At 46.3% G+C, this 22,491-nt stretch overlaps 1 long non-coding RNA gene across 1 annotated transcript in view; it reads left to right on the top strand.

Moving 5' to 3' along the window:
* The window catches only part of LOC135410126 (uncharacterized), an 80,840-nt gene that overhangs the window by 14,299 nt on the left and 44,050 nt on the right, over positions 1–22,491 (top strand). Inside the window, exon 3 of the long non-coding RNA XR_010428527.1 lies at positions 16,307–16,393. This is a non-coding gene — a long non-coding RNA (uncharacterized LOC135410126). The remainder of the gene's footprint in view (positions 1–16,306; positions 16,394–22,491) is intronic.

Here is a 22,491-nt window from a genome sequence, read left to right as displayed (position 1 = left end):
GAGCACACAGAAAGCAGGAAACTGTGAGAAAACTTCCCTGGCGTCGGTTACCTCCAGCCAAACACAGTCCTAGATGTAATTTAAAATATTATTAGCCGTACCTTTAGATATGCAGATTAGGCTGGCTACCTGTTGAACTGTTTCTTGAAATGTGTTTTCCTTCATGTGCATACTACGTACTCGTAAATATCTATACACACTGTAGATAGCATCATGACCGAAGAGGAGTGTGTGTGTGTGTACATATGCACATGCAGACACATATACATCTGATGCAACCCTGTTACGTGTCTTTTCTTTAAGGATCATAGCTATTGAAAATCACATTTGCTGACTATGCAGAATAGAAAAATCCCAGTGAGACGATCGTGTATCGCTGAACACGTCTGATGGAATAGGTGGACTGGGACGGTCAAGGGAGAAAAGCAAATAAACATCTGTTTATTTGCTTTCAAACAACAGAAATACTACGGGGAAACGCTTAAAAAAGGAAATATTACGGCTGTCTAAATGATCTCCTTTTAACGAGTTTTCCCTCCTACCCTCAGAATTTTGCGGCTCAATGGCGTTATGCCTAGAATAATGGGAATACCTGCTCTTTCAACACAAGTGGATTAAACAGACCCAATCTCGGTTATATTCAAATAAGCTTCGAATATTCTCAGCCCGCCTTTCAAAGAAATACATTTTGCTCTGCGAAAGGCCACCCTCCAAAAGAAAAACAAACAAACAAACAAACAAACCACAAAACCCCCATCAAACAAAAAACTCCACTACAAAATACCAAAAACATCTCCCCCCCCCGCCCTCCCCGAAACATCATCAGGGTACAATTTTTTGCTGCTTTTTTTGTTAGTTGTGTTTTACTGGTTGGTTTGGCAGTTCACTTTACTTAAGTTAAACTTCACGTTTGGGTATACAAACGAAACAGCTTCCCTAGGCAGATGAGTTGGGTTTAGGTACAGTAAAATAATTAGGTCTTCCGGCTTTTTGCTGTGCGAGTTATATATAAGAGAATAATTGAATATGCAAAACTAAGAATAGGTTTAAGCGATTTATGGTTTAAGTACATTAAATCTAAAATTGTATGAAATGTTCCTCCTTTAACATGATTGACAGAGCTATTAAAATCGCGTATGTGGAAGAATTAAACCAAAAAGTCATCTCGTTTTCAGTAAAAGGAAGGACAATCCAGGGAGTAAGGCGAAGGGGAGCGCGGTGGAGGTGCCCTCTGCGGAGTTAGGCCGCGTGTAGCGTGGGGAGCTTGGGGTCAAGGCCCCCCATGGGCCAGATCCCGCCCCCGCGGTCAGAGCTCTGACGGAGGGTCCATCTGCCCCGGGAGGGGGGCGGCGGCAGAGCAGCCAGAAGGACAGGAGGCACAGAGCGATAACAGATTTGATCCGCTCCAAACTTCGAGCCAAAACGCAAACTTGGCCTGAACTCCACAGCTCTTTCCCAGCGGTTCTCCCCCCACTTTTTTTTCCCCCTCTCCTTGCCCCCGCCGTACGTGGCTCGCTGAGCTCGTAGGAGTGGCGCTGGGCCCCGGGGAAAAGCCGTTCCCTCCAGTTCCACTCCTCCGTGCCCTCAGCCGGAGTCACACCGCAACAAGCGCCGGGCGGGGCATCGATGGGACGGCTCCGAGCCTCTGGGAGCAACGGAGTGGGGGAGGAGGGCACATTAAATCATCCATGAAGATAAAAAGAAGGACGATTCCAGAAATCAGAGCCAACGAGCCCGGAGGGCTACAGCGGGACAAGAAGCCCCACGAAATGCTCCTTCAGTGGACAGAGGGGTGGTGAGGACCCTCCCTCCCAGCTGCGCCACATGCAGACGACATCAGGCCGGGTCACCTGAACGTCTGACGAGGTTATAGCTTTTATTATCATGCGTAAACTGCCATGGAAGAAAAAAAAAAACAACGTTAAAAAAAAAGGCGCCACAACATCACACATGCACACTCCCCCGCTGAAAACTAAATGAAACGGCTGATCTGAGAGATGCTGTAGAGTAAAATGGAACTAAAAGACAAGAACTGGCAGGTGCCTGTGGGTTATCTGGACGATATGCGCTCCCGGGCCTGGCGCCGACGCTGTCCCACGCCCCGCAATACCCCCGCCTTTCCCGGGCACTCACCGACCCTCCCCTGCCCTTTTCTGCCCCGCCCTCCCCCCTTCGCGCACACTTTCTGCCAGCTCCCCCCAGTAACTCCAGCTCTCCCTTTCCCTCCTACACTGAGCAACACGTGGGGAGTGCCGGGAAGGGGCAGTCCCTTGGACGCGGACAGCGTCAGGGTGTCCATCTGTCCGTGTGAATGTGCGGGGGCCTGATCTTGCTAAGCAAGTACCCCAGAGTCGTGGAGCAGTGGGCCTGGGGAATGTTGTTCGTGGGGTGCGAGTGGGTATCTGCGAGCTGCAGCTCCAGGAAGTGAAGTGCCCTCGATGCCGTCGGAGGGGCTGCAAATGAATGATGCAAGAGGGAAACGGGGGTGGAAGGGGGCTAGAAGGGTGAGAGAGAGGGAGGGAGAACGCGGGGACAAGGGCGGGGGGTGGTGTTTGGAGAGCGAGGGATTAGCGAGGAGAGTCCTGACCCCGGGATCAACGGCCAGTCAAACCCGTTTACAATCACTCGGCGGAATACCGACGGCTCCCGCTGCAGGCCAGCGGCCGGCCGGGCAGCCAGCGAGACCAGACCCCGCCGTGGAGGGGGGAGTCTGGTGGGGGAGGCCCCGGCTCTGCTGTGGGGAGAAGGGAGATGCCACAGCCGGGAGGGTGGGAGAAGAGAGGTCCCAGCGGGAGGTCGGGGAGCTGCAGCGGGTGGCGGTGAGGAGAATGCTGCGGTGCGCCCCATCTCCCGACCGCAGTCTATTGGCCTCTCACCGACGAGCAGGAGGGGAAAGCAAGGAGGGAGGGTTCCAGGCGTGAGAGGCGGGGGCGGCCGAGATATCTGGGAAAAACAAGCGCGTTGCTGTCAGCCGGCAAAGGCCGCCCTTGAACTCCACACGGGACCCTCCCGGGATGGGCGACACCAAAGCCCGGCTCCAGTCATGCGTTCAGCGGCGGGCGGGCGCAGGCCGCCCTCCCGGACCGCGGGCCATCTGCTGCACGGCTACCGGGGGCGGGGGATGGGAGTGGGGCAGGGGGGCACGCCCCGACGGGCCGCCGGCAGCGGCGGGTGGGCGCCTCGGCTGCCGCTCCGCGCCCCGCGGTGCACTGGCGCCGCCGCTCCGCCGTGCCGCGCACACCCCACGCACACAGACACTGCACATGGCGAGGAGACGACACACGCTATTTTCTTATTTTTGGGGGGAGGAGGAGGGGAAGGGGGGAGAAGCAAGTGGTCCCTCCACCTCGCGGCATATTGGCTCCTCCTCTTCCAGAAAACTCAGCGCCCCCAAAAGCGAGGGTATTGGGTGGTTCGGCACTACCCCACAACCAGCACCGAGCACCTCTGTACACATTGTCCGAGCCGAAGGGGATTCGAAGCCGATGGGCCTGGCCCGGTTCGGAGACATCCCTCCTAAAAGTGCTGAGTGAAGCTCTAGGCACCTGCTGCCACGCGTGGCCCCGCTCTGCGAAACGCGGCGCCGTCTCGCTCTGCTGCCCTTCCGTCTCCCCAGCGCCACGGGCACTCGCGCAGCTCCAGGGAGGGCTGGCGCCCAGGAGCGGCAGGCTGGGGCCGGAGGGTACCGGTCAAGATTAAGCGAATCTCCCTGGGTTCATGCTGAGGTTGGGTAGGGGTGGATGCTGCTTTCTGAAGGGAAAATGAGGTCTGAGTTTCCCACGGCCGAGGCGGAGAGGATTCAAACAGTAAAGCTTGGCTGAAAAGTGACTGGAAAGGCAAGGCCAAAAGAGAGGCAGAGCAGACGAAACATAAAACGTGTCAGGACACGGTCTTGCAGAGCTCCGAGCCGGACACGGAGGGGAGGGCTGGCGTGAACAAAGTGGCTGCAGAGAGGGACGGGGGGGGAGCGATGGTCGCCGACTCCCGCTGGCCGGGCGGCAGGAGGGATAACAGATTATGGGTGCAGGGCAGGCAGGGCCTTGCCTGTCTGCCTCCCTGCCTGCTGACTCCAACCCCACTGCGCCTCTGCTGAGTAACGTCAGAAAGAGTTGGGACACAGGGACGGCCCCGAGGTGCAGGACGGCAGACAAAAGAACGAGGGAACCTGGTGGGCAGGTACAGATGTAACCGGAGGCTTTAGTTAGAGACGCTGAAGGGAAAGCCCTTTGACTTCTACACTCAGTGAACCATTCTACCGTTGGAGGAAAATTTGCAAAAGTAAAGATAAACCAACTAAAGGTCGGAGGCTCTTGAGGATCTTTGATGTAACAGCGGTGCTGTGTATGGGGCCTGTTCCTGTGGCCGCATACCCAAAGTGGTAAGGGGTGCTAGCAGGAGACTTGGTAGCCCTTCAAGTCCTTGTGCCTAAACCCGGGACACCCCTAGCGATGCCTCTGTAGGGTAGCCTAGATGTCAATAGGAGCCGACTGAGCTGAATCACACTGCTGTATGTGCTGTCAAAAAGTCTGGAACTACCGAAGTGAAAACCTCATCCTTTAACACGTGTGGAGCTGGTGTTGAGTGAGGAGCAACCGCCAAGGTAAAGAACATTGGTCCTTGGCTTTGGGGTAGAAGTAGTGGGGCCTTGTGACAAAGAACACATACCCCGCCCCCAATTTACAAAGCCCTGGGGTGCCCTCGTGCAGTTTCATGCCTATCTTTCCTGGACGGTGTAATTCTCTGAAGGGAGGAGCCTTCAGAAAGGTCTCGTTTCAAGAAAGTCATTCAGTGCTTTAGCACGGCCTGTCAGGACGGGTTTGGGGGTAATATGCTTCATGCTCAGTAAAATCTCATTGTCCACGCTTTCAGACCGGACACCTCTCATTGATTTGGAGAAGACGTGTGCCACGGTTAACCGCAGCTCTCAGATAGAGGGACTATCCCTCAGAAACCTTAAAAAAAAAAAAGGACAATGAAACCGAGGAGAAGCAGGAGAGCATCTGTCGGGGGTCAAACAATTGGGCAAGTGCTAGAGGGTGAGCTGAGATCCGAGTGGGAAAACGTGGCTTCACTCAGGAGCAGACCAGCGTGGGCTGAGGAATTGCAGCCGACATGAGGCGGGGTAGGACCGGAGTCTGCAAAGTGTGCATTTAGGAAAAGAATAGCTTTCACCAGGAGGAGGTGAAATATAGTTTACCAAGGCGTAAAACTCCATAGCAACTAGGAACTAGCGGTGAACAAAGGCACCATACATCCACGGAGGGGGGTGAAGGTGCCGGGGGTGTAGGGAGATGTTTATTTCCTACCCAAAAATTGTCTCGCACAGAATTCAGACGTATTGAATTTTTTTTTTTTTACCTCCAGTGCAGAAAAAAATCTGTAGGAAGATTGTCTTGCTGGAATCATTGGACAGTGGATAGTTCAATCCTAATCAGATTAGAAGATTGAATGGCTGTTCAGGGTTGGAGCTACAAACACAAGTAGCCCAAAGCCAGGAAAGACTAAAAGCCCAAGCAGGGGAGTTCAAAACGAAGTATCGACATCAAAACAATTCCTAAGTGGTGGGGAAAGATCTGAAACCTGCTACGGTGCTTCCGAGTTACATTCACTCCAACCGTGGAGTTCTTGCAGAGCACACAGGATATCTTTATCTTTTGGGAAAATCTTGTGCAATCCCTTGATCAAGTGACTAGATTAACTTTCCATATTACCTTTTATTTCACCTGTAGGTAGCAGAATAGTGAAAGAGGCTTTGCTTTTGTTAAGGGATGGTTTGGGGTTTTTTTCTCATTATCTGTACCTTCGCGCATTGTCACTCCTACCTTCCTCTAAATTGCTTTTCAGTCCCCGGGCAGGTGAAAGCGTCATGGTTCGTCTTCGTCCCGCTCCTCCCCGGTGTTAAAATGTAGGAAATAGTGAAAACCAGAAAATGCTATGCAATCGAGTCACTGTGAGCACGTGCATTTTCTACCTTGAAGGACCATGAAAAAGAAAACAAAACTAAGTGGGAAACACCTTTTAAAACACACAGCTGTAGGTGAGCTCAAGCTTGTATATGTCAAGGTAGAGAGACTGGAGGAAAACTGTGAATGTCAGATTCCATAATATAGCTCAGGAAGAATAAAATTCGGGGAAAAAAAAAAAAAAGAAGATACGAATAAGGGAGGCATGGAGTTTGGCCTAAAAAATCTCTTCAGCGATGTGCCTTGAGCTGCCGTAAGAGAGAAGAGGAGGGATATAGGCATGCAGTGCATTTTACAAATCACTAATTTCCATGCTCTGGTGTCACATCTTTACTTATGTGTCTTATGGAACAGCCGAGAACAAAGTAATGAGAGCAGAACATGCATTTCTCCTCCAAAAAGCATGTTTATGTTCCTCTCAGTTTCTAACTTTCTAGCAAGGCTGAGGAAGTTTCTGCTACTTCCAGCTAAAATGTCCATTTAGCTGACTAAGTTCTGGGTCACAACATAGGGACAAATAGTCTTCTAATCGTTTTGCTTTGATTAGGAAGCTGCAGAGGAAAGCCCTGCGTGATTTTCCCGAATATAGCAACATCTCAGTTTTAGGGGTCGCAGACTAAAGCTCACTAGATAAGTGGGACAAGCTCATCATGATGAACATGCCACGTATCCACATATTTAAGATAAGGAAAGCAATGAAGTGGCGTTATTGCAAAAAGCATCCTTGGGTGACCAAATGAGCCTAATTTGGTAGAAGCTTGCTATGTAGCTGTATTATTCAGTGGGTAGTTTGGGGTAGGAAACTAAACGTGTTCGTGCATCTCAGACATGTTTTAAATGTTTCATAATGCCTAAACTATATGTTCATGTACTCACAGTTAAGGGTTCCTATTTGAACGTCTGTTTTTATCATCTATCTTAGGGTAGCCTTGGATGCTCAATAAGACAAAATACTATAGCTGAAAGGTAAACTTATTGTCATGAAAAGAGAAAAACTCAGAGTCTCAGAGTCCCTTGTTAAAACATGGTCTCTGTTCCTCAGGATATTCTTGCTGATCTCCTTTAACGAGCAAAAGCTAGTACACATTAAAAAAAAAAAAATCTTTAATAAAAATCAGTGTGTGGATACCAACTGCTTCATAAATATATGCAATGACGTCACGTACTTGGGAACATCCCATCATAGTTTCCGGGCGTTTGCTGGAGAATGCCAGTCTCTCGCCATATGCACAGAGCTACACACCAGATTCAGGGGTAGCCGAGGGGTCTTGTCTCACCTCCTAGTTTTATTATCACATACCTATTGCCTAACAGGTAGAGGACTCGCTACAGGCGTGAAAATTGAGTGATGAATGGAAGTATGGAGGCGGAAAATAAGAGCTAAAATTCACGCAGGATAGCGTTTGGCTTTTGTGATGCGAGACATAATAATTAAAAAAAAATGAAGAAAGGGCAGAAAAGATATTATAGAAGCTCCGTTCGTATTCTGTGAAACAGCTGGACAACATCTGGAACAGAGTGCTTTCCATCATCGGGCATTACATAGTTAAGTGCAGCCACAAAACACTTGAAGGGGAAACTTCGGCATTCCCTCCGCCGGTGCGCACGCCTTGCTTAGCGAGAACACCCGGCTTAGAGGGATTTCCACTGTCTCTCCGGAGACAACAAACGGAACTGTGAAATGTTGATTTCGAAAAAAGTCTTCGAGTTTTCTGTGGAAGACGACTGCCTTTTTCCGACGAACAGGGAAAAAAGGATTTTTCGCACGGAAAGCAGGGGTGGAGGCAGCTGCGGTGAAGCCTCCTGCCGTCCTGCCTCCAGCCAAAGGGGCTGCTGATTCAAACCGGTCCGGACTTAAGAGGCCGTTACTTTGAAAATCAGCCTTAGACAAACTGGTTGCCAAACGTTATTCCATGAAGCCCAGGACCCGGCTTCCCCGTGCGCCCACCCCCGCCCCTCCGACAGCGTCAAGTAGTTTCTTACAGAAAGCGGTGTGAGCAGCCCCTTCCCGCCCCGCCGTGGCACCTCCACCCGGGGGTCCCCCGCCCCGCCGCCTCGGTGCTCCTGCTCAAGAGTTTCACGACTCCCCCCCACACCTCCCAGCATTCCTCGTGGGGAGCAGGATTCTGCCCCCTCCGTGGGGGAAGGCGGTCCTCAGCGGGGTGGAGAGGAAGAGGCCGGGTGGTGGCAGCGTGGGTGCCAGTTGGGAGCCCCACACCCGGGGAGCAGCTCCGGGGCCAAGGCTGTGGAATCACTGCGGAGATAAACGCCCCTTGTCCCTGGGTGGGGGACACGGAACAAAGGTTCGCCTGACACGGGGGAAGCCGGGGGCACTCAGGCTGCGAAGGCCTCTACCCTGCGCTTTCCCGAGTGGGGCAGGCGGGGACAGCCCCTGGTGGATTTTAGCGGGGGTTGAATCCGGCTCCAGAGGTTTCCCCGTCCCCGGGAAATAGCCCGGGAGTATTTCATGGGCCGGCACTCACCGTAGAGGGCAGACCCAGAGCCAGCCCTGTCCCCAGACTGTCGTGCTCCATATCCTTGCTCCAATCCTGATGCCCTTTGCTTTTATCCACTAGTGACCAAATGGCAATTTCTATGACCCAAATTGCAGTCGTTTTCTTGGCTTACCTTCTTTCTCTAATGATGTGGTTTTGGTAATTTTGAGAGAAGTCAGATACGTATGGGAATTTGAAAAAGCATGACTGACTTTAGAAATATTTTTAGGAAACCTGTGAAAATGTTAAGCTTGGGACTGCAGTATTTTTGCATCTGCACAAAACACAAAACATGAACCAATTCAGAGGAATACCTCAGAGAGGGAGAGAAAAAAAATCTACAGTCATTCAGCAGTAAAACAAAATGCCAGAAAATTTTCTCATCTTAAAAGAGTAGTCACGGAAGAAATATATTTTCTTATATCAAGGAAGAGATATTTTAAATGAGTTTTCCTAATTGAAGCACCTCTGAGACGGGTATCTTCTGCTCCAACAGCAGGTTCTCTATTTTGCTGAGTGTCGTCGTACCACCCATACAAGAAAAACACTGCTCGAAAAGCAAGGAATATTGACAGACAATTAAAGAGTGACTTTCTTAAAGAACAGTTTACCTCTACCTGACAGCAAGATGGTAATAGAAAATGACGTTTCGAATTTTGCCACTGTACAGAATACTTTCTGAACTTATAAATAAACATAAACTCAACAAATATTATTCTCGTTTTGTAAACTTTGCAATACAGTTACTGCAGACTGCTAAGATCACTCCACTGACCCTCAACCATACAACATAGATATTGCCAAATTGAATTCCCTTATTATTTCTCAGAGCCAAGAGCTTTTAAAAAGGAGAATGAAGACTCCCTAATTTAAATGCTAGCTTTCGGGGGGTAAAGAAAGACGGGGGGGTGGGGGGGGGGGGGGAAGAGAAAGCAAGAACAATTGTGGTAAGCTGTTTTTAAAGTGAAATAAATTTGAGATGTCTGTAGGAAAATGGCCTAAAGGTGACTAAAATAGTGTTGTCTCTTCCTCAGCCTGTAAGTCTTCTGCAGGTTATTTTTCCCTAGTACAAATGTAATTTAATAGCCGAGATGGATATTGTTTCACTTTCAGCTATCTGCTCTATACTCCGGTCTCATTCTACATTTGATGATTACCTTACTGTCCTATATGCACAATTTAAAGGGAATTACCTATTACTTCAATTATTTGTTTCTTATCAACTGATGTTACACTACAAGGATTTGCATTGAAAGGACACAAAGAAAGAGCAAGTCATGGCACATTGCCAAATAAAAGAGTAATGTTCTGGTGAATTTAGCCCAAATAATTTACTGCTATATAAAAGTGGAAAAGTGGAAGGTGAACCCTTTGACCAATAAATCTCTTCTGCATGTGAAACCCTTATCTTGTCCCCTCCAATATATTCCACACTAGGAAGCCATCATCATTGGCTCTGGTTTGTTATTTGTAAACCTTGATCTTCTGCACTCGGTGTCCTAAATATGGATAATTAGCATCAGTTTATCACGCCTCTGCATATTTTCTCTTCTCTCCAAACATGCATGCTTCTATTGGCTGCCATTCTGTCACAGAAGATTATGGAGACAGATTGCAGAGAATGAATGTGCTAAACGAGATTAGGAAGGAATAGAAATAGCAACTTGGCCAATAAATTCCTCGTGAGAGCCTTATCATACAATTACACGTTGACTTGTTTCACACTCTCCCAGCCTCTTAATCCAACGCCCCCACCAAGAATAAAATTTCACTAATTTCTGAATTACTGCATATCCTCATGACTTGTCACTGAGAATGTTTGGAAGGAGCAACACAGTCGAAAATAGCGCATCAAACTTCCAAAAAGAAAAGAAACTTTACAGACAGAAAGAGATGTGGCTTTAAACCCGTTTTGGCCATATGTAGAAGTTTTTGTGCAGCAGAAGGGTCAGGACTTCAACATCAAGACATGTTCCTCTGCGCTTTTACTCCCTAACTCTTTATATCAGGTGTTACCTTATCCTTTAGAGGGGCTTGGGGAATCAGAATACGGTGCGTTGATGCTGCTAAACTATGCACCTGTTGTGCAAACGACTCTCTCCAATGAGCCTCTACAAGCTCGCCAGAAGGCAATGGCGAAAACACCTACTGCTGTCATCGATTTCTGGGACATTCCTGAAAATGCGGTAATTGAGAAGACACCAAAAGCATGACAGCAAAGCGAGACAAAATCGTGCTGAACCCACAAGAAATGTCTACCAGCTCTGTGGAGTTAGTTTTGTCCCTTCTGCCGCGGTTATTTCAATGTGGACCTCAAGAAAACATGATTTCCATGACGTAATTAAGAGGCATGGCTAAACCCTTCAGGAAACATTATCTTTGGAAATGCTGGAAGTGTACACTTCCCCCCTTATACTAGCCGAAGAGGAGGACTTGCAAGAAGTGTTCATGTTGTCATAATGTTGTTTTCATTATTTTAGACACATGTAGAAGAAGAAGAACATAAATGGAATAAAAAGTCCCAAGACCGGAAGTTAAAGCCTTGCTCAGTTGTTCTGTACTCAGAAGTTTGATCTCACAGTGCACTTGCCTTACAATTTTGCAGAGTTAAAGACATTTTACTGTGTTTATTACAGTGAAAGGACTTGCTTTAGTATGCAAGGTGTTTGTATAGCTCCAGTATTGTTTACGCTAATAAATGTGAATCTTCAACTACAGACAGAACTCGGATGAAAAGTATGATGAAGTTGTGCTACGTATTCCCGAGTTGCTTAGCGTCACTCCTGCCTGTGCAATCGGATGCAGTGAAGGGATACATGTCGCAAGTGTTAAGGATGCGCGAAGTAAGGGAATTCATTCGAGTGGGACCGTTCCCGCTCGCTTTCCCCCGGTGTGGAAGCAATCCGGGCGACAGTGGAGAATCCCCTCTTCCCCCAGGCTGGGGACCGCGAGGCGGCCGCGACTTTGAGCATGGGAAACCCATTCTGCGGGTACCACAGAGTCTTGGCCCTCTGAGTTATCCTAAAGTGGGTTTAGTGATGCTAGAGTTGATTTTTTTTTAAACCTGCCCGTTGCTTTTCTCTTGCTCTCCCCCAGAGTTTTGTTTGGTATGCAATCACTTCCAGATGGAAAAACAGACTGCAGTTGAGTCACATTCATCCAGAGCCTTAAAACATACCGTTGCAGAAAAGATTGAGATGAGAATAGCATAACCCCGTGGGACAGCAAGACAGCCTGCTACCTATTTGGTGCCACAAGAACCCCTGTGGTCACATAAAATAAAAATTTAATAACTCTCCCTTATTTCCTTCTTCCTTTTCTTGTTATACCCATAGGCTTTTATACACATTCATATGCACGTATATCTATATGCATACACACACATATATATATGTATATATATATGTGTATACACACACACACCCCGAGTGAATTGGGATTGGGCAGAGAAGCGTTTGCCATTAATCTGGGAACAAACCGCTAACCTCGGTGACTGGTATTTTAGCTTTTCTTTTCTCGCTTCTCTCAGTGCGGGGAGAGCAGTAAAGCTTGTGTGGACTGATTGTGAGGGGCTCTGCTGGAATTTGGCAGGCCAGGGGCTTGGAGAGAAGCCCCATGCTGACTCCTATTCAGCGGGCCAGTTTTCTGCGAGCTTTGGAAGTTTCACTCAGCCGTGCACTCAATGGCTTCACAAAGCTGATTACAAGCTTCAGCGCATTCCTGAAGGAGCCAAAAGCGACGCAGGTGCAAACGAGCCGAGGGAGCCCCTTATCCCGGTGACAGAATGGGACAAGCTGGGAAAGGCTTGGACCACACAAATCCAAGGCTCACCAGGCAGCAGCAAGCCTGCCTTGGGAACCGGGGATCATTATCCGCTCCATTCAGCGGGGACCCAGCGGCGGCAGCGGCACGTCCCCAGGCTGGGGACGGCTCCCGGTACTTTCCGTCCCGGGTGGGAGCAGCGCCACTTCACCTGGCATACCCTCTCCGCTCCCTTCGCGGCTACCTCAGGCATGGACCTGATGTGCCCCTGTTCGCCCGAGCTGATTTGTATTCCAGCATCTGTTAGGCTTCAGCCTGCCGCCTGAAGTACCTCGCCGTTTTTTTCCCCTATTGCCCCATCACACATGAAAAGCCTCCCACCCCTGTCCCTCTTCCCTTATGCAGATAAACACGGTGCTTAAGGGTCTGTCTGGAAACCCAGCACAGAAAATGCACTGATCCGAAATGGCAGGTTTCCTCCCTTCTGAAATTCTCTAACAAACACCCTATTTTGAAGGCTGCCTTTAATTCCAGAGTGAAACCAGCCGAGAGTGCACCCGCCTCCCCTTCCAATTACTCGAGCCACTCGATTCCCACAGAAACCTCCCGCACCACAAGCGCTTGGTGAATGCTTTCTGACTCGGTGAAAGCAGCCCACGGTCCCTGCCCTTCTTGTCTCCCCGGCGAGCGAGGGGGTGGTGAGGAGTCGAGGGGGTCTCGGTGCCGGAGAGGGTGAGGCGTGATTTCTTTTAATTAGGGGTTCTCGGAAGGAGTTCCTCTCGCCTCCGCTCCCTCTCCCCCTTTCCTCGCTCTCAGCCCTTCCTCTCTAGCCGGGAGAAGAAGCTGCACTTTACTTCGCTGCAAAATTAATTACGGCCCTTCCCCGTATCAATTACGGAGGAATCAGCCTTTCCTAGGGAGAGGAGAAATAATCAAAAGGCTTTTCAGTCTTGCTGGGGGAGGACGACCTCGGAACTGCCGCACTTCTGGCCGCTGGTTTCATATGCAAATGGAGAGCTGCCTCCAAGTTATCATTATGGTTTTATTTTTTTTCCTTAATGTTATTATTGTGTCGGGATTTTAATAGCCACATGCTCTACCCTTCCCTTTCAGCGAGGTTTCCTTGGCGATCAGCCACGCCGCTTCTTCCCCTGGCGCGCTGCCCCCGCCCCAGCGCCTGCCCCACGTCCATGTTAATTTCGCCCTATGGAAATGAAAGCGGCCCGGCCGGGCAGCTGATATTAAAGCGATCCCCCGGTGCCGAGGCTCGCTCTTCCCGCTCCTCGCAGCGGCCGTGCCTCCGCAGGAGCGCGGCGTGTCGGTGCCGTCCCCCCCCCGGCCCCGCGGGCCCGCCGCCCCTTTCATGCTTGCGAGATGCTGGGGAGGCAGCGGTGCGTTTGCTTGTGCGGAGCACACCGCCTGCAAGCGGTTGCCTTGGCAGAAAGGTGCAGCTTTCTGATGTTCTTTTGTCTGATAACTAATTCAAGTTAATGCGATCTTTATGTAAAGCTAACAGCGGATAATTGTCTATTTTCTCGCCAACAATCTCCATCACAATCACTTATCTGGAAACCTGCGGTTGTATTAATCGTTATATTCCCCGAGATAAGCGTCTCTCGAATTATCAGTAAACACTGGAGGGAAATTAAACAAACTTCAGAGCCACTTAAGTTTCCTCTGCAGCTTTTAACCCCTTTCTCTAGGTAGGGGGGTTGGGGAAGAGGGGGGAAAGGGGGGAACAACGACACCCCTCAAACCAACTGGGACCGGAACACAACATGAGAGGGGTGTGTGGGTGTGTGTGAAACGGTGGAGAAGGGCCTGATATTTTGGATAGTTTTGATGAACCGAGTCCTGCTGAAGACACTTTCCCTTTGAGGTGCCTATGTGGCAGACAGGCATGCACCTTACGCCCCACTCGCCGGGTGGGGATCGGTCTTTAGCGGCCCGTGGGACCTTGTTGGCAATTCTTGTAAATCATGTAATTAAGTGTATTAGTCGCTGCAGGGGAAAGATGAGCAGCTAGGAGAGAAAACACCGAGAGATTAAGCAGAAGTCGCATGGCTTTAGGTCTGATACACGAGGAGAAGAGAGTTCTGCTTCTTTCCGAGAATCACCATATTAGCACAATTATTGGCAATATTTATATACTAAAGAGTGATCTGAACCCCAGGAGGGTAACAGAGAGCGCGAGAGAGCGAAACTACTGTGGGAATATGTTTTACTGCTCAGATCCCATCAGTTCCGTTAGGTGTAAAGAAATTATAGCAAATTGTTCTGGAAACCCCTCCAGGGAAAACATACTTGTATGACAAAGATTTTGTCTTTTTGAGATGAAGTCAAAACATCGGTGTCAAATGAAACTCATTTTAGGGGCGCTGCCATGTATGTGTGTTTACTCCAGTACTTGGGGGGGGGGGGGGAGGGAAGCAGCCCAGACCATGACATTTCAGTCGTGAATCTGGGCCAGCAGAGCGTTTACAACTTCTTCGGGAAGAGTGAGGCATTCTCCAGCCTCCCCTCGCTCCCCTCACGAAGCCTGGGCTGGGGGTACTGCCGTCCTGGAGGCAGTTGACAGTGCTCTGCGCGCTTCGCCTTTCTAGGAGGGTTTTCCACGTCGAAAGCTCTTTATGAACATTAACTTATTAATCCGGGCATTTAGTTACGGAGCAGGCACCCAGGAATTTCAAAACTCGCCTCTATGATGAGCTTTATTTATTGTCGACTGTTTTTTTTAAGCAAACTGTTATTCACAAAGTTTTCCAACGGCACCACTCCCCACCTGGGGAAGGGAACGACTAGCCTGGGGAAGGTGAGGTGTGAGATGGAAAAAGAAAAAAAAACGAACCCAAACCAGAAAAAAAAAATACCTCCAACGTAAACCAAACACAAACAAAAAAAAATACCTCAACGAAACACACAAACCTCCTGTTATTTGTGTGTCGTGGCAGCGTAGTTCCAAATAATGATCAGGGTTTTTTTAAAAAATAAAATCTGTTAACTGCTTAGATTCTTGAATTATTTCTCTTGAGCTAAAAGTTCCCAGGGTAGCTTTTCCTTATGGCATTCGAGAATCATCCCACTTCATCTCTCACCTGAATCTTGTCATCTGTGCCATCTTGAAGTGATCTGTGAACAATACTGGTCCCTTGGACAGCCCAAGCTGGTCAATCAGGCAGAACAGACTATGCAAATGGAATGGAAAGGCGAAGCGATGAAGAACAGTGGCCCCCATTGTCTTGGGCATTTCAAAGCGAAGCCCAGCTGCAGCAGGCGTTGCTGTCTCGGACCCTTGGTTGCTACTCTAATGTCATCATTGCAAAACATCACATTTTGAAAACTCTACAGTCTGAATGCATGATCAGGCCTCCACAAAGATTTCACTTTGCCGTGACATCTTTCGAAGTCACCAGAAGAAAAAGTGAGGAAAATAAAAAGTGTGAAAAAGGGAAAAAAGGGAGGAAAAAAGCCCCCCCCCAACAACTGGGGACTGGGATCCCAGCCACATTGCCCGCTCGCGTCCCGCAATCCCTCTCCCTCCACTCCTAATAACCGCAGTGCAGCTGACGCCTTTTGCAACCTTTTGGTGGACGCCTCTCCTTTCTTGTTTTTAGAGTCGAGTCGGATGACGATTTAAGTTGCATTTAACTTATTTTCTGTCGGGTCTCTTTCAGGCACTCTAATGAGCTAATGCTGAGGAAAGGTCGCTCTGAGCAGGCAGTGAAGTATTTATTCACAGTTCCTTCCAAAACTTCAGATATGCGGGGCTTTAAAAGAGTCAGGCAATGTCTTTGCGAGTGATTAAACCAGCAGCTAAGCTGGGTATTTACGGGTCCGTTAGGAGTTTTTGTAAATACTCGGTTTCTTAATACACTCATGCAGTTGCCGCTCCTAACTATTGCTGCCAGCCCGGCTTCAGCTTCGCCTCCCGGCACTGGTCCCAAAATTAGCCCTGCCATGAGAAACGAACTGAACTTTCAGTTCAGTGAAGCTGAGGGTTGTCAGATGATTAATGTGTATTTTCAAGGGACGAAATCGTTGCCTGTGTTTCACTTATCGTTCCTTTTCATTTTCTTTTGTCTGTAGGTGACACTTGTGATCACCATGTGGTGAGCAGAGGAAACTCCCCTCTCTTCCACCCTCATGTCAGGAGCCTGTGCTCATGGAGCAAAGGTCTGTGCCACCGGTATCTAAAAATGTTGGGGGTTACTTTTGCCTCTCCTCAATCTCCTATCTCATAGGAAATAATGAATCCAAATCTTCTTCTTCAGCAACAGTCTTACAGTGAGCCTACAGAGACGGATAATACCCCAGCCTCAGACACTGCCTGGTTCATAGATGGAGTGGTCACACATATTAGTGGTCACCTTTGAATGTGGACTGTTTAGCGTTCATGCAGGAGCAGAGAGGAAAGTTTCATCGGTTTAAGAGAGCTGAGCTAAGAAATTCTTAATTACAGTATTTTTGGGATCAAAAGAAATTCAGTGTTTCTTTCCTACCCCTTCAACTGGCTCTTTCTCTTTAGATTGGGTAATGGATTCTATAATAACATCACATAAATTGCAAAGGACATAATTATTTAAAAGTAAATAATTATTCTCCGTGATTTGATTGGCTTCCTAAAATTAAGGTTGCCCGATTCAGAATGCAGTGGTCAGTAAGAAGGAAAAGATGAGAGTAACAAAGAAAACCAAAGAGAGGTTGAAGTGAATGGGGCAAATAAATTAATGCATAGACACATCTGGCTGGAAGATCTTTCCCCTTGCCAAAGAGAGTTTTCCAAGGACAATTACTGGATTAAAAGAAGACCTGTTTTCAACTACATCAGCCTCGTGATCAAATGAGTAATAGCAGGAACTCAGACTGCTACCTACCTCATAAAAATGTTTTGAAAGAGATTATATGCATTGTAAGCGCCTTTCTCTGCCAGGTATTTGTTCACTTACCGCCTTAAAACTTTACCTACCAGATAAATGGGTCCCCCAAAATCTATGTACTGGGAGGTGTTGGACATGCTTCAAGTACCCTCTGGGTCACTCACTGGCTTGAATGCAGAAACCCAGAGGAAAAGCAATGTTGTGCTGCCAGTGCCTACACAGAGGACAACAGCAATGCACATGACCAGATCCCAAATGCCCTGTTACTGTAAGTGGGTGCATCTTTATCCAGATCTCTGCTGAAGTACTTCCAGAAAGAGGTTGTGGAGGAGAAGCTTCAAAGAGGAGCAGCAGCTCATCAGGCCTCCTAGGGAGATGTTGCCTTGGGGATATGTAGAGGTGGGGGTCCTCTCTGTGGACACCACTGTTCCGAGTCGATGATGAGATGGCCAGACCATGGGAGAGGGAGAGGTGCGCACAAAGTCAAGTCACCATTTCTGACCCAGACATGTCCCGTCCCCCCCCTCCCCGCAGCCCTATTCTAAGCCATCCTGCCAGGTGGACCTTACCCCTTCTCAGCAGCCTGCCAGCCTCACATACCAGGGATGAAACCCAAAGGTGTGTTAGCTTGCTCAGGCTCTCTGTCCTTTACAGTACCAAAACAGTTCCCATCACCCCAGGTTAATGGATTGGGCTCTACTTGGAGGGAAATGGTCCCAAATCTGCCCTTTGGGCAGGGTGCTGGGATAACCAGGGAAAGCCTTCTTTCCCAGTGGCCCCATGTGCCCCTGCCAATAGGAGCTAATTGGAAACAAGATCAGCTCCTCCCTTGAGGAGCAGAACTTTGCTTTTCTCTCACAGCTGGAACTTCTGCCCCTTCCCCCTACCAGCTCCAGTCCTGGTACATTCAGCCACAGTTATCTCTGCTCGTGCACTGACTGTATTTTTCATGTTTATTATCATCCAACCCAGTGTAGTGCCATCTGGCACAGACACAACGGGGGGAAGGAAACCATATATTCAGCAAATGGAGCATACAGGGTTTAGGTTTTGTTTTGCCTTGTTTTTCTTATTCTTCCAGTTTCTGTTTAAAACTATGTGGAACAGATAGCTGAGCAACTCTCCCTTATGAAAAATGATCAAAACTGCCAGTATGAAAAATAAAAATTACAGAAGATCAGAGATGCTAGGAAGAGACACAAACCTCCTTCTGCTGAAATACAGTTTCTTCCTTTCCTCCTTCTGTATTTTATTTCTCCTCATGCTCAGATAATTACTTCAAAATGTTTGTGTTAACTCTTTTTATTCAGGATTTGTTCTGGTCTTTCAAATAATTATTTTACTGTAAGACATATTTTAAGCAACTACAAACCACTGTCCTCCAGAGCAGTAGAGCACTATGAGACACCCTGCACTCCTCAAAACCTTTGCTATTTTTCCTGCCACAATAGAAATACTAAAAATGCGTCTTCGGAGTAGATATAAAAAACACACATAGTATTTTCAGTGGAAGCTAGTGCCTCTTGCATAGCTACCTTAATTCAAAGAGTTTTGTAACAGAGTTGTACAATCAGAATGTATTTCTTCCCTGATAATTCATGCACTGGAAGATTATCAGTGGAGTTGTCTGTGGAAAAAGTACTACACAATGCATTGTATTACTTGGTTCATTTTCTTTCAAATTTGACTTTAATTTTAATTTTGGCTAATTACTGTATTGTGATCTAAGTCAGCAATCTCAAATTAACTATCATCTTAACTTTTGAAGAAATCCTACAAATGCATGATAATGATGAAATTTAAATTACTGTCAGTTATTGTGTAATGTCTATACCACGGAAAATCAAGCCTTCAGGTATTTTATTTTCATTTGCATATGTAGCATTGTGTTTTTCCTTCTTAATTTTTCAGAGTAAAATTCTCTGCCGTTTCCAAACTATAAAAACACTATTAAAAAACATGTTTGGGGTATTTATTTATTTTGTTTTTCTAAACTGAACGATAGCTTCAGTGAAAATGTGAGAAGAAATAGTTATTGGGAGCAAATTGTCAGTTACTTAGATTTCTTCAGAAAAGTAACATGTTGTTTTAGAGGTACCGATGCAGAGTAGTAGAATTCTTCTCTGATCCTGCTAAAATAGAGAAACACATTTCAGTGCAATTGACAAAGTATTTGTATTTTGAGCTAGATTCTGGTCTCGCATCGGTTTAAAATATCCTTTGCTCAAGCCCCGATCCAGGGCTGAGTGATGTCACTGTATAAGGACTTCTAGTGGGCCATGGATCAAGACCTTTTATACCACAATGCCTCACTATGCTGAGAAATGTTATTTTTACTACATCTTTCTTTTCCCATGAAACCAGATTAATTTGGAATGAATTAGAAATGTTTGAACAGAGATGCTCAGGTTTACTTTTTAAAGCAATACTTTTAATTTTAAATATTTCTTACAAATAAATACAATTTGATGGCAAAATAAAACTTTGCATTTCTCAGTATATTTCCACTCATCTTTGATTTTTGTGTGAATCATACTTTACTTTTACATGTATCTGTTCATTGCCTTATTTCTGGCAACAAAGCATTGAAATTTTTATGTAAATAACAAGCAAAAAGAGGATCTGTTGTAAAATACAGTGCATGACAAACTCATTGAAAGAAGAAAAATAATTTAAATAATGGTTATTCAATAAATGTCAGGAAAGCAATCCTATACTTTCACTGATCGAGGCTGCTATGTAACTTCAAAGAAAGCAATCAAGGAGGTCTTCTTATGCAGTAACTTATGGAGCTTTGTTTCAGTGGTTAAGCACATAATTAGAAATTCAGCAAGTCTTACCAAAGAGGGTCATAAACAACCACAATTAAAACCTCAAATCTCTCTCTGCTTTGTATGGCAACATGTACAGGATAGAAAAAAAGGGGGAGTTTTGGTGATGACAGATTAGCTTCAATTAAACTTAGCTTTAACTCTGAGAGGTGCAAAGTAAAGCAGGCAGAACTTTGCTGCTCACTGTTAGAGGTCGTTTTTTCACTTACAACCTGGTAAAATTGCTTCTAAGGATCTCCAATGAAAGAGATACAAAAAAGAAATCAAAGTGGGAGAAGCAGTCAGAATGTTACAAATATAACACAGAATCCTTATGTTTTGGTAAGCATCAGTACATAACAAAGCAAACTTGAATCTATGCATCACTTTTCATCCCGTATGCATTGAACAGGTTGAGTTTTTAAAAAAATCATAAATTATTTTTTAAAAAATGTCATAAATGATCCTAGTTTTCAGAGTTTAGAGTGTTTGCATAAATATTTTTAATTTTAATATCCAGAATCAATGATATTATTAATTTGAATATTCAGAATCAATGTAGTTTGGTCAAATGATCTATAAATAATAAAATTTTAGCAGTGATCAGACAGTGGCAGAATGCTATTTCCATGTGTTGAAACTATCTTGTGGCAGTTATGTGGACTGAAATGACAGAAGAGACTTGTCTCATTAAACCATGTCTGGAAAGACAATATGTGGAGGAACAAAACCCCATCATGACTAAACATCCCATTTAGATTACCATATTAGTGTTGGGTCATTATAAATGGTAGGTAAGTGAAGCAATGCTTCTTTTCAGTGGTAAGCGCTTCAAAAGTTTTAAGGAATTTAAATGCTTGGAAACCTTTTCAGGCTCACCTACTTTCCTTGTCAGGTTTCACCTTTGATTTCCCTTTTTATTCCTCTAACTCTCCTGAAGTGGCCTTCAAAATGCATAAGAGTGGATTTATCGTAAACTTCACTGTTGCAGCGCCACTGTGGTTGTTCTGATCATTTCAGGACAAATGTGACAGTTTAAACTAATGAATGAACATCTATTGTGTTAGTGCTGTTTCCTGGTTATCTAGTTATTATTTATTTCCTGCTTGTTCTATTGTTTCTTGCCTTAGGAAGACTCCTGTTTGCTCTGATAAAATTCCTTATAACACGGCTGCAACACCAAGGGTTGGGTAAAGGGGGTCTTCTGAACGATAACACAAAGAGCATATAAAAAATCCATCACAGCAGTCAGTAGTATAATGCAATTTTTTTTCACTAAACATCCTCTTCACTACTGGATTAGTCACTTCGCTAATGAGCAAATGACCCATAACTCACATGAGTGGGAACTTTATGTGCAGGTCTTGCCTTTACCAGTGCAGATGAACTGCAGCATCTTTGCTGTTATACAAGTTCTTAGTATTTATGGCTCCTTCCCATCTTTCTTGAGCATTCCATGCACAATGGGAGTTTCGGGTGGTTGAAAAATGCAGGACCCAGTGGCAAAACAGACACCAGGACTTATATTTTTTATTGTACCAGAAAACATTAATAAAACATGCCACTTGCATCTAGAATTCACCAGGACCCCATATGCAGACAATGAACCACTTTTAAAAAGCAATCCTTTTATGTACTAATACATTCAAGATGCTATTTTCTACTACTTTATGCTAGGCATCTTTGGAATTTATTGTCCAGATCTCACTTTAGCAAAACTTTAAAGGGAATTTACCAGGTCATTCTCTGCATGAATGCAGCTTGTCTTACTGTGCTAGAAGTTGACTAGTTGTGAAATCTAAAAAATTCAGTTTGTCTGTAAAAGGAGAGTTTACAGTTTCATTAGAATCTAAGAACTTGTGAGATCTTGCTTCTAAATGTATTCCCCCCCCTTTCCTTAATTTCACATATTGAAAATCTGTGTATACAGAGCCCTGTGGCATCACACTCCAAAAGGAAAGGCAGGACCCAACACTCATAGATGCCTGTGGTCCAAAAGGAACAACATAAGTCAGAAGGTCTGCAAAAACTTACCAAGTTTTATTAGTAAATTATACACAGGACATGGAAATTGGTATGTTAGTCCCTTATAGCATAAACACACAATGGTGGATTTTGAATAAAAGGTAGGGCGAAAGAGAAGAGAGAGAGAGAGAAAGAATAAAGAGAGGGAGAGAGAAAGGAAGATCACAGATCCTGGCTACAGCATTGATGCAAATGACGGGGTGTCAAGGGTCCTGGGGGCCTTGCTCAGGCTTCACAAGGGTACCTTTTTATAGACAAGTTTTCCCCACCCTGGAGCTAAGTTTCTTACTTTCTATGCAAATTAGTTATCCTGTGCAGTTCATTTTTTCTAGAGTTTCCTGGTAACAGATAAGAGGGCTTTGGGTGTCTTTTGTGGTCTTGATCCTCCCCTGCTGGATCAGCCTTTGCTCAACAGTCCATGCTCGCTTCTTGACCTCATTTCTACACTTTCTTGTTGTGCTTATCTCAAAGAGTCAGAGCAAGAATATTTGTCCAAGAAAAGTGCTGCCCTACCTCCATATGGTCCCCTTCTCCAGCCATATCCTGTTCTTTCTCATAG

This window comes from Pseudopipra pipra, chromosome 2 (genome assembly GCF_036250125.1).
Source record: "Pseudopipra pipra isolate bDixPip1 chromosome 2, bDixPip1.hap1, whole genome shotgun sequence".
Classification (NCBI taxonomy): domain Eukaryota; kingdom Metazoa; phylum Chordata; class Aves; order Passeriformes; family Pipridae; genus Pseudopipra; species Pseudopipra pipra.
The sequence above is the reverse complement of the archived record's forward strand: the minus strand, read 5'-3'. Positions and strand labels throughout refer to the sequence as shown.